This window comes from Taeniopygia guttata, chromosome 10, assembly GCF_048771995.1.
Source record: "Taeniopygia guttata chromosome 10, bTaeGut7.mat, whole genome shotgun sequence".
Classification (NCBI taxonomy): domain Eukaryota; kingdom Metazoa; phylum Chordata; class Aves; order Passeriformes; family Estrildidae; genus Taeniopygia; species Taeniopygia guttata.
In genome coordinates this window covers 11917119-11935565 of record NC_133035.1, presented here as the reverse complement: position 1 = coordinate 11935565, position 18447 = coordinate 11917119, and the positions used below count along the sequence as shown (strand labels likewise).

Sequence of the window (18447 nt, the reverse complement as noted above, 5' to 3'; positions counted from 1 at the left end):
CAGTCAACCTTCTCAAACCTAAATCTGTGTAATACCTCAGAAAGGAAGCATCCCCCTGGCAAAGCACTTCAATATCCTCTAACTATGGAGCTTGTTCTAAGTGTAGAAGATATTAAAGGACCGGGGAGAATTAGCTTTTAGATTTATTTCCACTTCAGGGATTGCAAGTTAACAACACAGGAGCTGCTCCTTGTTAAATATTCCAATGCTTTGTACAGTAAATTAGGGAACAACCTTTCCAAAATACATACCAAAAGAGAGACTGCAGATGCAAAAAGGGCCAAGGGGTGCCAGAAAGGGCAGAGGGGCAGCAGGAAGCAAAGAGCCAAGGCTGGTGTGCTGCCAGCCAGGCTCCTGCACAGAGCCCTGGGCTCCCCCCAGGCAGGAGCAGACCCAGATCAGATCCTCACTGCAGGAATTGGGGAACGAGGATGTGCTTCCCCTTCACTTGTCTCCACGTTTGTCAAGTGTCTGAAATTCTTGGTTTGGGCTGGAAGTACAAGCAGAGCACAAGAATCTGCTGGTCATGAGAATAGTGGACCAATTATGGTCTGAGCTTTATTCCTTTTATTTATGTAATGCTTTGACTCACCAAAACTGCTTTACAGAAAATTTTGACACAGCTTTACTCTGTTGAAAATTAGAATTTAGGATCTAACATTTGAAATTATTTAAACATATGAGAAACAGCAAGTGAATAAATTGATTTTACTATTAGGGGGTTTAGGAAAAAAAAAAGAAATCAGAAAAAAATTTATCTGAAACAGAAGCTGCTGGCTGTTTGGATGAATTCAAAAATAACAAACAAAACAAAGTTCAGCTACATCTTTCAGCCCAGGGTGAAATAATTTGGAACATATTTTGGAAGTTTGTATCTATAAATAAAATATTTTATATGTTAAAATGTCATCCTAATTCTATCTTTTTGTTGAAATAATTCTCCAAATTTAACATTTTTAAAAATATTTCAGTCTTTTTATTTCCCAGCAGAATCACTTTATTTGAAAAATTTTATCCAGAGAGGACTGAACTGGAATTTCAAGTGTTAGCCATAAAAATTTGTAGCTTGGGACAGCTACACACCATGTCTGGGATGTAGACATTTAGTTCAGGACACCAGACTCAATTTATTCTGAAGAAAAATCTTCAAAGAACATGTGTAGATGCAGAAGCCTCAGCACCAACTTCTTTAGTAATTGATCTTCAATTACTGCATTGATTTATGTCTTCATGTAGCCATAGCATAGGACATCTCATGGTAACATCAGAAAATACCATCAAATCACAAACAGTTCTGAAATTAAAAGCAAGAAAAGAAAACCACTTACAAGATGAATTGAAAGAAAACAGGAAGGACACAGCAGAAAGTTTGTGAAATCACTGAATTTACGTTTCTTCACAATAGTTTCCTGGTCAAGGCAGGAATTGATATTTCCTGTGTTAGTACACAGACATCCCAGTCTCTTTTAAGTGATATTAGATTATATTTTCATAGTAAACCACCTTGCAGCAAACATATCAACAAGAGTTTTACTTGGTAGAGAGACTGCAAAACCAAGTACTGTAGCTGAGACAAAGAAAATTCCAGCACTTGAATGGGAAAGTGTTATTTTCCTATAAATGTTCTTTTAAGAGCTAACATATTAACTATGAATTCATCTTAGGATTTTTACTATGACTTCATACAGTAGTGTTTTGGCCTGGAACAAACTGTGATGTCATATGCAAACTATTCATTACAAATCCACTAATTGAAAACTTTAAAAATCCTCTGGAGCCATATGCTAATAATGTCAACATTTCTGCAAGCAAAGAAGAGTAAAGATAAAAAGAAGTAGTCATTCAGCTCCAAGCCAAAATATTTTTGTCCTAGCCCAGTCTAATACAAAAGGAAGGTGATATTTTTAAGACATTAGAGTTTGCAGAAATAGAAATACATAGAAATACAGACTGTTTAAAATTAAGTTAGAATTTAACAGATTTTCTCATTAAAACATATTTTTCTTTCTTTGGAAACTTCTAAGAAGTGCTCCACAGGTAGATAAAAAGCTCCCTGAATCATAATTTTTTTTTCTTCTTTCAGATTAAGTTAAGCATCTGGTTCTTCATGGTGACCCATGTCCTTGCAAAGAAGACAGCACCAGGTTCAGATATCACTTAAGTACTATTTTAAGGAATTCAGTACTGAACAAGCTCAGAAAAAATCTCAAACACTGATTTCCCTCAGCATTTTACTGTTTCAGAAGATAAATTCTCAGGCATTAAAAAAGACATTTTTGTGATGTTTGAAAGAAACAACACCCAGAAACATTGAAGGAAGCAAAAATCTCCCTATGTCAAGATTTGATCTGACCCCAAGTCTTAAGTCTGGCTTTGTCAAACAGCTGCTGTTACTTCAACCATTAGCAAGAGTATCCTTCCATAAAATTTGAACAAATCAAACTTAAATTTAATTCTTCATTGCCTGGGGAGGAGATAGGTCTGTACTGTGAGGTGACCCACTAATTTTTTATAATCATTAAAACTGTAGCTCAGTACCAGGCAATCATGTAATTTGTAGAGTGATTTTTATAGCTAGTTTGTGCCATTTCAAATAGAAGCCAGGCTTTTCTCCTGTTGTGCCTGATAAAACATGAAAATACAACTGTTGAAGGCCAATGACCAAAGAGATATTTGGGTCAGGGGATGGAGGGAGAGAAGAGGAAAGTGGAAAAGGTACCTCCAGAAGGATTATGAATAAAGTAATTAATGAGTTTTTCAGTTCTGTGTGCCAGGACCAGAACACTTCATGGCTTCCTGTGCAAATCATGAACCTTCCAGAGCCCTGCAATTCTCCAAGTGTGTGCTGGGGCAAACTCCAGTTTGGGGTGGCTGGAAGGAGTATTTCAGCTAAGGCTTTAATATTAGCTATGAGAAACTTGGGTTCTTTCCTAAGTGTTTATGAAAACAGGAGCAAGTGGTCTTGAGAGTATTCCAAGTTGAAGTTTATTTGCTTTACTGATTAGAATTAGATGTGCAGAGAATGGCTCTAGCATGATAGGGGTGGGGCCGTGGTGTTATAACACAGAACAGCTTTTTAGCATTTACAGCTCAAATATGAGGGCTGAATCCATAACAAGCCTCTCTAAATTCCTAAAAACAACCTTTGGTGAGCCTGTAGTATTCCAAATTTCCAGCTCATGCTCTCAGCTTAAGTAATTGATCAATACAAAACTATGAAGTCTCCAATTATTCCTAATACACTTTTTTCTTGACAAGGTGCAATCCATCATGTAAGGATTACAGGCTTTTTGTGTTAGGAAACTGCAAATTTCTGAGATTTCAATATTTATCATTACAACTGGGCGTAGAGGTAGACCAGAGTTGGGGACTGGGCAACCTTGTTCTGAAAACCTGTGTAGTCAGTGGGGACTGTGGTGGGTGTTTGTGCCTGGAGGCAATTTAATGCAGTGTTTTGGGCAGACTGTTTAAACAATGAAAAGCAGAGGAGAAAAGGGACTTTTTCAGAAGTGGTTAGCAGGAGACTCTACTTAGGACTGCATCTCATGACCTAGTTCACAACTGAAGAGATGCAGACGTTGATGAAACATTCGTAAACATGAAAGAATTTAAAATACTGGAGTAAGATGTATTGTCTGAATGACTGGGATCATGGTTTTCATGCAGCTTTCCAAGGTTTTAGGAAAACAATTGTGTCAATCTCATTCATGTGTGGAAGGAACATCAACTGTCAGATAATCAGTTAGATGAGAAGATCCATATGTTACAACTGATAGGTTGCAAACGACAGAATGTGCCTATGTGCTGGACAAGTACATCAAGTGTAGCATTAATAATTGTTAAAAGTAAAGGTGATGGTATTAAGCAGGAGACAAGGACATGGAAGCTCTGACAGAAAGGACTGGATTGTTGAAAATGTGAGCTCAGTGTGAGGGATGCAGGTGAAGCATCTGCAGAAAATCACATCTTTCTGAAGATGGAGGGTTCTGATGAAAAATTAATATCTCACTGATGCAGATCCTAAGAGATACTAATTCTGGCCTTGTTTTAAAACCAGAAGGCTGAAGCTTAGAAACCAGAGAATTTTCCAGAATATATGGACCCGAAAAAGTAAAGCAAATTAAAGTTTTCAGTTATTTATACATTTTACTTATTTCTCATGGTATTTTTGTAGATTTCCCTAGCCTTATAAACTTGTGGGAAAGGTGCAATTTTATGGTAATTATATGACTGACTTACTAATTTGGAAATACATGCATTGCACACAACACATCAGCCAGTCACGTTAGGAAGGTGGATGTGTTCCAGAGGTAGTATGAATAAATTGTTACCTGCAGTTGCCCTGGTAACTCCTAATTTGTCACTGCATAACAGATTTGTGTTTAAATAGCTAGAAAACTTTCCCTGAGGCTGCTACAAAAACACACAAATGTCATTTGCTTTTACTTTTCAAATTGCATACACGTCCATGTGTGCACATTTGGACATATTTAATAGGAAAGATGCTTTCCCAGCTTAATTTTACCTTTCTTACAGCTATGTAGCTTCAGGCTGTCATCAAGGAAAGAAAGCATCTTCTCAAGCAAAGGAAAGAAATCATTGTTCTTGTTCTAGAAGAGAAGTCCTCCAGAACCAGCCATTCTCCTCTTTGAACACCAGCTTTGTAATGACAGTCTTTAAGATTCCACTTTACTGGTTTCCTTTAGATGTTAGGAAGAAAATACAAAGCAAATGTAAGATTTTTTTAAATCTTATTTATCCCAGTTCTGATAGAGAATCAGAATGATTCAACACAGCTATTAAATGAAGTCAATGGTTTGATACTTATCACTCACTGACAGTGAATAAGGCTTTTTAAAACATTTGTTTCATGGTTTAAAATAAACAAGAACAAATAAGACTCATTTAAAATACATATACACCTCCTTATTAAAAAAAATCCACCACCTTTAAAGTTGTTTCTTTCAGTGCTTCTTAACAGAAAAACCCAAAAGTGAAAAAATGTTTTCATCAAATTTAACAAATAAAAAAGAACCTAATTTTAATCCAGTGACAATCTCAAAGTCTAACAATGAGGTAAAGCATCCATAATTCTATTTAACTCTGCTTGATGTGAAGGTTTTATTTTGTGATCATTTTAGTGCATAAACCCTGATGAATAATGGAATTTTAGAAAAAGAACCCCTGTTGAGCCAAGCTTCATTGACATCTGACTGGTAGTCTAAGAGCCTGCAGAGAGGGTCCAAAGCAATGCATCACAGCCTCCCAGCAGGTCATTAAGGCATTACCCAATTAGAAAGCAAGGCTACGGAGCGACATTGTTCACAGCAGAGCAAACATAATTGATTTTTATTTCAACAGGGGGGAGAACCTCCTTACTAAAGAGCTTTAGCATAATTTCTTATTTAGGAGAGGTTTAAAGAGATTTGTGCTGGAGTATTTAATTCCAAACCCTGGGACTGTCTCTGGCAATGTGTATAAATTAAGGGGCAGTTGACTTCACTCATTCATATTCAAAGTAGAGACTCGCTTGTTGCTCAAAAGCAGCATGAAGATTTCTGAGCGCTGGCATCCAACACCAGCTGTGTAGGGGCACAGTGCTCGGACCCTCCAAACCTTTATCCAGTTCATGTAGCTATCAGCAAGCCAGTTTCCTGCTCTAAGGCTGCTCTCCAAGGCACTTTAACATGCTAATACACTGTGTAGGCCACAGCTCTTCAAGGGCACCATGCAGATGGAATTTGCTCCCAAGACATCTTCATCATCCTCCATCTCCTTCTCATCCTATTGTTTCCCCACTGGTTATTTTTAATCCCACTATTCACAGGCACCACTGGATGGGAATGTTCAGTGACAGCCTGTAGCAAGAAAGGCTCCTAATGAACAACAGCTTGGATTTTCCCAGTTTGCACCATTACAGTAACACAGGGGAAAATGTCAGCCCTGTTATCTCCCATCTCCTGTTATATATGAGTAACATGATGCCTCTTTTCATTGAAAGCCATACATGTTAAAAAAAAAAAAAAAGGTCCTATTGCAAGCACCACACTCCATCTTTGAAACTAATCAAATAATAAATTCTACAATGAAAGTTTTTTTTTAATTTATTAACACTCAGTGCTTCAATGGCAACAAATAACTTTTGAAGAGAGATGGTATTTTTCCAGTCTTTGCATTTAAGGTCCACTAGAGAACAGATAGCTGGAGAATGCGATAAAATCCTCACTTTTTATGAGGCCCAAAGCAACACAACTGAAGTTCTTACTGGAAATATTTGTAGATTACTATCTCCAAACTGTGTATACAATAGACTTGAAAAAAAAAATTGTTTTCCTCCATTAGTTTTACTTCAGTATGCCAAATGAAACACTTAAAAAAAAATCTAAAGGACTTCCAAGATGCAATGGCAAAAGTCCATTCCCAGCTTCATACGCCGGGTCTGTACATAAGAATCATGTGACTCATCAGTCTCTAATTTTCTATTTTCCAGCATGTTTCTGACAAAAACAATATTTTTCAACTTGACTTATGCCTTAAACACACTTTAAAAAAAATTTCTTATTTAAAGAAAAACAGGGAAAAAATTTACACAGCACGTTAACTGCAAAGCCTGCCAGCAACACAGTGACAATTTTATTCCACTTGGTTGTTCACAAGCCTACTTCTCTGTCAGTGTAAGTACTCTCCTGAAATAGAAGGAAAGCCAAGATATGGAGTAAATAATTTTTATAAACACTTACATACTCAGATATATCACAAACCTAGCAGCAGCAAGGGCAATTTAGCAGTTGTTTGTCTTACCATGACACTTAGGAGCCCCAGGCACAGATTGCCACCCCTCGTGTTCCTCACAATGCCAACACACATCAAAGCAGCAATCCCTGACCTGAAAAATCCTCCTGTAAAAATTTATACCCAAGACCAGCTGTTTATGAGTTTATCCATATATTTGCAATTCTGTGTCTCTTTTTTAATGTTAGGAGTAAAATCAATTTTTTCCTGTTGTGCAGATCAACACAGGTATAAAATTTCTGCAGCAGCAGCCATATATTTACTGTGCCTGCTGCTCAGTCAGGTACCAGCAGAGTTAGGAAGTTTTTCTGAGGGCTGCCAAGGCACACCCAGTGCCCATTTCACACAAGACCAGCATTTTCTCTTCCTCTTGAGCCAGAAGGATTATGACTAGAATCTTCTTCCAAGGACATTTTACCACAGATAAATTTGCTGTCAGTTGGCATTCAGTTATTCAAATCCACCCATTCTTAACTGACTCAATGATCGTTGCTTCCACTACATCAATGCTTGAAAAAAACTTTTAAATTAATTGTGAAGAAAAAAAAAAAAAAATCAGTGCACAAAGCAGTGTGGTCATTTTTGTTAGTCACTACTACAGACAAATCTCTTGCACCTCAAACTCTTTTAGCTGTAGCTAAAATTCCTGGGAATTTATCTTAACTCACAAAGACATTCCCACCAAAAGACCTGGTAGAAAGCTGCAAAAAGCCATCATTAAACACAGGTTTTCTAAGAAATTAGCTAGATCCACAAACACACAAAAGGATTAAGCTGATCCTCACTTCGAAAACAAATAATCTGAGCCAGTGGTTCTCTACCCTTCTCCATTTGTGAACATCTAAATATTTTCTAGCTGTAGCACAGACCCAGTGCCATCCAGCAATAATAACCTTCTTTTTCTTAGGCTTGTTACAACTGTCATGTATGTCTTGAAAACAGTCACTGACAAAAAGGGGAATTTAGCCCCAAGTTGGGCTATCCTATTGACCAAATATCTTGAAAGCATGTTGGGGTGAGGTAAAATCTTTGAACTCTCTGAGCTCCTCACACACAGCCATGCCTTTCCTCTGCACAGGCTGCACAACTGCAGCAGCAAAGCTTCAGGGGTGCACTGTGCAGCCAGGAAATGTGGGAGAACAGGATCCCATGCTGAAAGCCAGACACGGGTAGAGGAAAATGCCCTTTCCAGCTTTAAGAAGGATAAGTGGAATGGCCTACATCTGGAATTAATAGGTCTCTTGACTTAATGAAAAAAGGCAATGCATGTTTTGCATGCTAGGTTAGAGTGTTTTGATTTGTAATGAGAAAAGAAAGTGTAGAATATATTGTACACGTTCTCCCACAGGTGTGTGATGTGTAGGCTGGAAAAAATGGGCTAATTTTAGAACTTTCACCTTGTTAAATGTTTCTGGAGTTTAACTTTGTAATAGGAGACGTGCTGATATTACGGTCCTTGAGCATTCCTCATCAGTGAGAAAACAGAGGGAAATGGTTTGAAAATTCAGTGCTTAAAATGATAACTATAAATTATACTGTAACTTCAGGCCTTTAAAATGCTTATTTTACTGGAGGATGTTGACCAAGGCTGTATTTTTCTCTAAGGAAGAAATGCTGCAGTTCACCACAGTAAATCTGCATGCTGGCACTTAAGTACATGAATAACCATTACTTAGTCTATAAAATTTTTCTGTAATATTCAGTAAATTGTGTGCTGTTGAGATCTTAAAAATAAATCTTGGAAAACTATTTAAATTATTTGATTTTACATTTTATATAGTATCCTTTAGTTCACCTTGTGTAACCTTCATTTACATGGGCATGGCTAGTTGCATGTTCAATGCTGAACATGAATGTATCTGTACTAATTGAGAGACTAATTTTCAGGGAGAAAAGAGCATGAAGAGTTATTTGAACATAAAATAGCTGTAAGGACATCAATAATGGGACAACACGGAAAATATCTCCTAAACACAAGCTCAGTTTTTCTTTGGTGTCCTTCAAAATATAAAACCAAAATATCAAATGAACCAGCAAGGCAATTGACATGAAAAATGTATGTCACCAGGTTTCAGGTCATGGTCTTAATCAGTGTTACATAGACCAATTCAATGTTTTGGGTTCAAGCATTTATCCAGCCCTGTGAAAGCTGCATTCACAGATACCTGTGAAAAGATACCCAGAGGTTCATTTACCTCTTCAGTGTTTTGTGGCTAAATTCTTGGTGCTGAACTGCTCAAACTCCACAGATTTAGGAGATGCAAAGTGTCCAGTAGTTTTATACAGAGCAAGAAACACAAAGCAACGTTGACTATTTAACTCCACATTTAGAAAGGGTGCAGATAACGAGGTGCAGTCACACAATCCGAGCAGTAATAAAGTGGAAAAAACACTCTTTTCTTTAGCTCAGTACAGTACAATCAAAGAGGAGATATATGTCACCAAGCAGCCCCTCTGATCGCGCAGTCAAGTCCCTTTAAATGGTACAAGAAGGTCTATCCTGCAGCCCCGTGGAAAGCAGATGGCACAGGAACGAGCCAGGGCCCACGAGCATTTGAACCCTCTTTGGTGCCATGCCCAAAGTTCACGGGTGTCACATCTGTCACATCTGTCATGTGCCCCTGTGGGCACTGAACGAGGCCCATAAAAAACATCAGGCATGAAAGTGCTCAGGAGTCAGATGGGGCCTTTCCTGGGAAGGAAGACAGTCAAGAATAGATTTGCCTAAAATCGTTTCAAGCCTAAGGAGTTCATGGCCAGACTTTACCAGAGCATTTGTCAGAAAATGGTGCACCACTCTGAGCATCTAGCTCAATTATGTATTACATATTAGAGAAAATTTTAACTAAAAGAGGAAGACAGAGAAAGCAAGGCACAAAACATAATTTTTCCAAATTTCTGACTCTTGCTTATTTTTCCCATCACAGTTTTGCAACTTTTACTCTCAAATGGTTACATTAACTATATAAATTATATAAACATTTTAATAATTTACCACTGTAAAGAGGTAGTCATAAACAATCATTTTGATTTGCAGAACATCTTTTATTTTGTGCTTTCCACAAGCCTCCAGAAGTTTCAGGAATACACACGGGACGATATTTGGGGGGAATACATTTTAACAAACTAAGAGCTGTGAAGAATATTACATATTTTTTGACTTTTAGGACCAGGGAGCAAGTTATGCCCATCTGCTGAGAAATTCACCATGTCCCTGAGAGGTTTCTCATTTACACCCCGAGAAGTGTTGAAAAACTATCTTTAATCTATAAATACCTACGAAGATATTCAGAAAACTTGCTACTGTGTCCGGGCAATTTATTGCTCATATATTTCAATAAATTATTCATCGGGATTTATTTTCCATAGCTAAGTATCACACATAAATTACTGATAAATGCTAGTGAAATCTGACAGCTGAAAACATCTGTCCTCCCATGCTTATACATCTTAATTTTCTTTCAGCTTGCCTTTATTTCTCAAAACTAACTATGCCAAACAGCTTAAGGATAGAGTATATTTGATTGATGCCATGCAAACCAGAGCTGCATGGCACACTATACACTTAGAAAGGATACAGAACATCGTTCCCAAGGCTGGAATCATCTCAGTAAGAGCACCAGCTCTTCATGCCTATGGCTAACAAATTTATCTTCTGAAATAAATGTATCTTTTGGACTTGGATCAATGCATGCCTTAATTAAAATCATGTTTCTGTATAAGCATCTAGCAAGAACACATGAAGGCCCTATTTAAATTGGAAAAGAACAGTATAAACCAGTATGGCTTTTAAAACTAACTGCTTCCAGGTGCAGAGAGAGTGGAAGTTTAGTGCTGTTTCCAACTTGATGCTTGGATGCCTTTGTTCTTGAAAGTGTAAGGTTTCTCTCATTCTCAGTTTTATGACTGCAGGTTTCTATGTTGCATAACACCCTATAATAGAGCACCAAAGGGCTTAGTTTTATTGTTTTGTTTCACTTTATTGACTGTATGTTTTATTCAGCTAATATGTGCCATGGAGGCAGGCAGTAACATCTCAATTACCACGCCAGGGCTCTTCCTTCTCTGTAAATGACCAGCCTCAATCTGCATTTTATTATATTCACATGCAGGTGTTAAAAGGCAAGGGAGGAGGGGTGAGGGAAGATGGAGTTGAAACAGACCTTTTAAAGCATTACAACTGGAAAGACCTTTTTTTCCCAGGTAATCCTCTAAAGCTGAACGCATTTCAATATATGATATTCAGGCTGTGGCAAGCCACCAAGCACCAGAAACTATTGCATAGCAATGGGTGTGAGAAAGTTCAAACCTAAATAAAAACTCCTCCAGAGTTTGATCAGAGCTGGATCTGGCATTCCACTTTACTCATTTTTACTATTGTGCATCCCTGCTGGAGTGCCAAAGAGACTTTGGCAATGCAACAAGTATACAAGCAAGAATTTGGCACTTCCTACAGCTTATTCAATGTCCTGAATATTAAAGCTTGTTTTACTAAGAAGGGGAATGCTGAACAGGATGACATTAGGAGTCTTCATGGTTTCTTTTTTAATGCCGCTGGATTTTTTCATTCCCACAAGATTCCCAGAAGGGCAAAGAGACAGACCAGCTTAACATTAGAGACAGATAAAATCTTTTCCTGTTAATCAAAAGTATGCTGAGCTGGCAGGGCAATGGGTGGGAGGTTGAGGGAACAGAGGGGAGAAAATGAGAAAAAAGTAATCTGGGAATTCACTAATAATAGAGAAATGGGGCAATTCTTTGCAGGTGAAGATGTAACTGAAGTTAGCAAAAAAATTCTCCCTTATTTTATCTGAAGAAAACCAACTCTAATAATGCAGCAGAGTCAATCAGTTCAGCACACGAGCCCAAGTCCTGCTAATGGACTTGAAAGCTTGATGTCTGTTTTTCTGGCCATTGATAAATAAGATACCAACAGATATGAACAACTATCATAAATCACCATCCCCAGAACCAGCAGACAATTCTGAATTCTGTGAGGAACAGCTCTTTGCCTTCCCATAGGAAGTGCCTGTGAGCCAGGAATGGATTGCTCCTGTGAAGGCAGATACTGTGGCATTTTGTAGCTCCAGACAAGGAAATAATCTTTACAGTGTTTCAGAGATTATTAATAAATACTTTACTTCAGTTGAATTGTCTATACCACATTGTAAGCCTTCCGGAAAATCATGATAATTCCATCTTGTATTTATAAAGAACTCAAATATTCAATATCTAGCTCAGTTAAAGGCAACAGGAAACAGCTAGATGTATTCACAGTGATACTTTGGGCCAATTTGACAACAATGAGAAAGAATTATTTCTTTTTAGTCTAGTATAAAGGGTAGCTTATTGCACAGACCTTTCCCTGTCTTTAAAGGGCAAAACCCTGGCTCAGCTTTTTCACATTTCTCCCACATCCTGACTTTAGTATTAAAAGCAAAGCCATACAGCTCAGCCCAATGCCAACATTAATCCCTTATATAAGGCACTTGAAGACGGTGGCTCTACTCGCTGACTACACCCAGAGAATTTACTGGGTGGAGAAAGAAACACTTAGCAGATCAGTCCTGCAAGATGTGTGTGTTTCCTGCAGGGTGCTACCATCCCATGGTGACACCAGGTATCAACATTTGGGCTGACACCTCACAGGAGCTGAGTATTCCCTGGAGCTTTTACCCTGGCTCACCAACCAGCCCAGGGCTGATCCTTAAGTCTGCATGGAAACTAGATGAGAAACTTTCCTGACTCCTAACAGCTCCAATTTGTTATGTCATACTGAGGCTTGAGAAATTTTCCACCTTGCAATTCCTTCTTTCTTTAGTTCATATCAAGTTTCTGGACAAGTACCTGAGGTAGCAGCTCTGTGATCAAAAACCATCCAGCTCCAGGTGTAGAATAAGCTGCCTGACCCCAGAAGGGATAATTAAAAATTGCCTTTAGCAGCAGGGCGAAAGCCACTCCCCTTCCTTTCAGATGCAGATTCCTAAATCTGTCAGAGAAAAGAAAAAGGGAGCAGGCTGCAAAGTTCTGATAGGGCCAGGAGCTGCTCTGGTGGTCCATGGGCAGAATGTGCAGGGTGGGCAGCCAGGAGAGGTGCAGCAGCACTGGGACCCAGAATGTGCAGGGTGAGCATCCAGGAGAGGGGCAGCAGCTCTGGGACCCAGCACGGGGTGAGTCTCATCTCCCAGGCCCTGTCCAAAAGAGCTACACAGATCCCACTAGACTTTTCTGTTATTTATGATTATTTGTTGAGCATCAGCAGCAAGCCTGTGACTGTACAAGAGACTAAGAGAGAGAGAATCCCTTCCCAAAAATGGAAACAATCAGGCTCTGTGTGGGAACCTTGAAATCCACCCAAATTAAAAGGCTTCAGTCTCCAGGCTGTTAATTCAGCACATATCAGGAGCAATAAATTCATTTGGAAAAAGTTCTAGAAATTTGGGAAATTTTGGTCTCTGACAGTTTGCACTGAACTAGAAGTTAGAAGCCAAAGACCACAAAGTAAATACATTTTACCTGCAATCCTCCAGTTTCCATTTTTGCCAAAATATATTAAAATACAGTCAATACCTCTGATATGCTGGTATGATTTCTTCCATGATTTTATGGCCACATAAATATAGTGTCTTTGACACTTTGATGCTTTCCTGACATAAATCAGTGTCACAACACTAAAGCCAGTGTAACTGCATAGAATGAAACCACAGAATTATATGAACTTGTATGTGTAATTATTTTCTAAATAGGGAACAAGATAGGAGAACAGGGCTTAATGATCCAACACAATTATTTCCTGCTGAAAGAAAAAAACTATCATTCTGATTGCACACAGTACATCTTAAATTATTGTTATTGAACTTCCATGTTAAATCCCCAGTAATCTGAGTTCTGCTCTGTGGTGAAAACTGTATTGCAGCTCTGCTACTGATAACATCATAAATACAGCATTATAATAACTAATGCTGCCCTCCTATGACACACTGCAAATTAAGAACATTATTAACAAAACCTGAAGTGGATGCATATTTCAAGTCTCGCTAGATGAAAATATATTTTCTCCCTGTTTTACTCCCTTGACTATATCACAAGAACACTATTTTTCAGCTCTGTACAACCATACTGTATGGTTTGAATATTATACTAAATGAAAAACCTGTTACTGTCTGTGGGGGTTGACTCTGCCTGGACCCTGCGTGCCCACTAAAGCCACGCTGTCACTCCCCTCCTCAGCTGCACAGGGGAGAGAAAATACAACTAAAAGCTCCTGGGCTGACACAAGGACAGGGATATCACTCAACAATCACCATTGTAACCAAGATGGACTCAACTTGAAGAAAAATTAATTTAATTTATTAGCAATCAAAGCAGAGTAGTATATGAGAAATAAAATGAAATCATAAAATCACCTTCCCCCACCCCTCCCTTCTGGCAGAAGCCACTCCTGTAGCCCCCCACCACAAAACCACACAGATGAACTAGTCCATCCCTCACCCCTGTAAAATATTAAGAATTACCACTGAAATCCACACTCATCACACAATCTTCACTCAAATCAACAAAAAAGGACTTCCTACACCAAAATCAAGATGATGTAACACAGAATGAAAGTGGGCCAGTGACACTCATCTCATCCCTCCACCACAATTAGAACACCAACAACTCCCCATAACCATTCTGCTCTTTAAAATTGTCTACAGGATGTTTTGCCTGTTATCTCTCCCAGCTACTGCCCTTATCTTGGTCCATGATCCTTCTGCTCTATTTTCTCTCTGCTGTCCAGCTGAGGAGGGGAGCGATGGAGCAGCTCTTGTGCCATCCAGGCAGGGCCAGCCCACCACATGTATCCTACCCTTACCCTACAGGAAATCTCTTAAACAGCCACAGTGTTCACCATACAGGGCATGATTTGGAAACACAAAAAAACTTTGTTAATACTCCTATCTAAATGGTGACTTCTTTATGTGGGTTTTGTGAAGCAAATCTACCTTTATACACAAAAAGCTGCAGTGTGTGTTCAGTGATCCTCTGGCTTCTGCCATAGGAAGCTCTTCAAGTCAATTACATGGAAAAGAAAAAGGCAAAAGCCACAGAGCCTGAGCCCTCATGCCACCATAGCACCCTTGCAGCTGTAGTGTGAATGAATATTCAACCTGAATTTCTTTAAGAGTCAACAAGGCACACAACACATACCGGGGGGAAAAGGGACTCTGTCATTCTGGCCCATGACCAGCATCCCTTCACCTGCATGCAGGCATGATATGGGCTGTGTGGTGTCCAGGAACAGCCCCCCACACTCATTCATAGCACCGTGGGGGTTTCATTGCACTCTGCCAGATGGAGCAAAGAAAGGACTTCCAAGTTACTGGCATTTGAACCTGAGAGGAAACATCCCCTCAGGAGAAGCATCAACAGAAAGCTGTAATTTCTCCCATTTTGGACCCTCCTTTGTTCATGCAAAGCACACTGGCAAATGCTGCTTTCCCCAGCCAGCCACAAAACTATCTGGCTTATTTGGTGAGATCCAGCAGAAACTTTTTGTGAGAGTTTCATCAGCTGGAGCTACACCACGCTGGACAAGGATCACTGCTCAGAGATGTGAACACCTTCCCTGTGCAGTGCATAATGCCCTTCAGGAGGGGATCTGTACAGGCAGGTTTTGCATTCATCACACCCCTTTCCTTCTTGAGAAGATTGCTACAGCACAGCTTTGGGGTGAAACGAGTGTGTTCAGCTTTGTTGCTGCTAAACATTTCTTTTTCTCTTTACTGGCTGACTCTACTTCCATCATGAGCAGCATCTCTGTGAGTGACCACCAAGAGACCCCCAGAGCTCCCAGGTTCTAGCAGCAGTAGTTGTGCTGCTCCTGCTCAACTGTGCTTTATTTTCTTCTTGTGAATTCTTTTGTTCTCCTTCCCTCCTCATGAGACCTAAAACCCCCCTGGCAGCCCCTGCAGCAGGCAAGCATGGCGGAGTTCTATGAGGCTCTTTGCTATCAGGGCAGATCTTGAACCAAAATAATAATTTCCTCAGGTCCTCCTTCCTCTCATCCCAAAAATTGTATTTTTTATGTTTCCAGACATTTTTTACTTTACTAATCAGGTCAATTGCTCTTTTCTGAATGAAGCCCCAGCAAGCAAGAAGCGATGTGGCTGGGGAGTTGCTTTTTTACGTGACTATCAGAGTAACTTGTCTTGCTGGGAGGTGAATAACTATCTGGGGGGAGGTACCAGCCAGTTTGGATCCATGGACTCACTGCCCCTCCTGGACAAGGAGGTCCCAGTGTCAATTAACCCTAGTGGCAAAAGCTGGAGCAGAAACCTGATGAAGCCGATTCTAAACCTTCCCTTGGCCCAGGAAAAAGAAACACAGGCTGAGAGGAGATTTTCCCCTCTCACCAGAGGGGTATATTCTCCTTACACAGACACAGGCTGGTAGCTGGAGTACCTGTTGCCTGAAAGAAATAAGTACACAGAGCCATCAACTCCCCTGTTACTGTGAGTTGTAGGTGCCCTTTAGTAGTTGGGAAAACAGCAGTGCAGCAAAGACCATGCAAATGCATCATGTGAATATCTGGAGCTGTGAGCTTAATAAAAGCTCTTTACTACCACAAAGCATAGCTTATATCACTGTGTTCAAAGTATCTCTCCATGAACACTTTGGTGGGACCAGGAATTCACCCAAAGACAGTGGGAGTTTTGCCCTTCGCTTCAGTAGGATATATTTCACCTTTTGTGCTTAATTGGCAGTTGTTAGGGAAAGGAATAAATTACACTCTGCTAAATCCAGGCACAGTAATAATCAACAAGTCCCTTTTTTAAAAAAAATAAATGCTACTAGAAGAGCCTTTTATATCTAGCTGAAGTCTTAGAGAGTCCTTTTTAAGTGTTCTGAAAGTTATTTTCTGATACTTTTTTGCATTCCTGGATGGTTTCACTGCTTTTGCATCAAACCAACTGGATCAACAAGAAAAAACAAACAGGGGAAAGTCATTAATGGACAATAGACAAGATTTAAAAACCTTTCACAACCATCCACTTAAAAGACTGCACTGTTTAGCTAGTTTGTCCAAATTTACAGTGTAGCAAGAGCAATAATCTCTGTCAGTACTGCTTACAGCCCCTGCCAAGCTGAAAGCAATGTTCCCACTGACTTCTGTATGCAGATCAGATCCTGGAAAAGAGGAGCTCTGTGCCAGAGTTGGAACAATTAGACAAATGAATGTTCACGAGATGGAGATATCCTTTCTTAGAGTTAAATTATTTTGCCATGAACAGGACATTTCAAGTTTGTATTGAGATGACCCATCTGTGTTTTAAAGCAGATTAGAGTGTGCTGGGAAGCAAATGACACGCTGCATTATTTAAGCCAAATGTTCAAAATTCCATTTGCTATTGGTGCAAGCTACACACACTGAATCTTCAGTCATGTGTCTGAGCACATTCCTGGTGAGCTTAAGCAAGGCAAAGTTAATTGAATCAGCCTATGGAATCCCTACCACACCACTGCAACCTGAAGCTGTGATTTATATTTTAGCAGCCTTTAAGTAATTTTCATCAGGATCCTCTCATTTCTCATCTTCTTCTCTGCACTACCTGTAAGGATTCCACTGTAGTGGTTCACCACAGCGTCTTTACCTTCATTTAGACATCTTCATTTAGACATCTTCATTTTATCACTGACCTTTACAGCATTAAAAATGCTTCTGTTCTACTATCATGGTGTTACAAAACCTGTCTGTGCCGATGCAGCATTCACCAATTTAACACACAAAAATACAAGTACAAAATATTGATCTCATCCATTCTTCCCAGCCGCCTCTCCACTACCTCTTCTCAAGAGTTTCACCATCCAAGCAGCAGTTATGCAGAGCTGCCAGAGGCTTCCTTGCCATCCAGCCTTTGAACATTCCTGCTGCTGCTTATGGCTTTCTCCAGGCAACTTGAGAGCCCATTTTCTAGAGTCTACAGATTTTATTGGTGAAAGCAACATATGCCATCAGCTCGAGAGAGGCTGGGAACGTGGCACTACCTCATCAGTCAGTACTGCTGCTTAGGATAATCATTCAACATGGTATTCATGTTTAACACATCAGTTCATTGAGCTGGCACTCTCATCCCACTTACAAAGGTAAATGAAGGCTAGAAGGGGCCTGTGAAACTTGAGCTAATGAAAACGATGCAGCTGGCTCCAAACTGTAATTCTGGCTCTGAGGTGCAAGATCTTGGCACCATCTGCTCCTTCCAGAGCTAATATTAATGAAGGACTCATCACACCCCTGCTGAGCGAGGGAATGCCAGCACACAGAGCCCCATGGATGCACACAGCTTCCAGCCGTATTTTAGCACTGCTGATGTGCAGTGCTAGCTTTCCTGCCAGCTTTCTGTGACATGGAAATTTGAGCCGTAGCATCTGTGTGAGTTCAGGCTGGAAGGCCTGGGCTGCAGCCCCTCTAACCAGGACATCCAGGGGAGGAGCAGGTCCGGGAGCTCTGGGCAGAGCAGGCTCAGCCAGATGGGTCTCCAGGCCACGTAGAGCTGCTTGGGCACACAGTCCATGCGAGGCACCACATCTCCAGGATTTCCAGATGCCTAAAACCTTCCAAAAATCACCCAATTCTTCAAATTCCAAACTAAATTTCCAGATGAAAAAAAGAAG

At 39.8% G+C, this 18447-nt stretch overlaps 1 long non-coding RNA gene across 5 annotated transcripts in view; it reads right to left on the bottom strand.

The window, feature by feature from the left end:
• Window positions 1-965: 965 nt before the first annotated feature.
• The window catches only part of LOC121470549 (uncharacterized), a 35363-nt gene continuing 17881 nt past the window's right edge, over window positions 966-18447 (bottom strand). For all 5 annotated transcript variants that reach the window (XR_012057534.1, XR_012057537.1, XR_012057535.1 and 2 more), the window contains 2 exons: window positions 4526-4700; window positions 966-1294 (listed from right to left, as the gene is read on the bottom strand). This is a non-coding gene — a long non-coding RNA (uncharacterized lncRNA). The remainder of the gene's footprint in view (window positions 1295-4525; window positions 4701-18447) is intronic.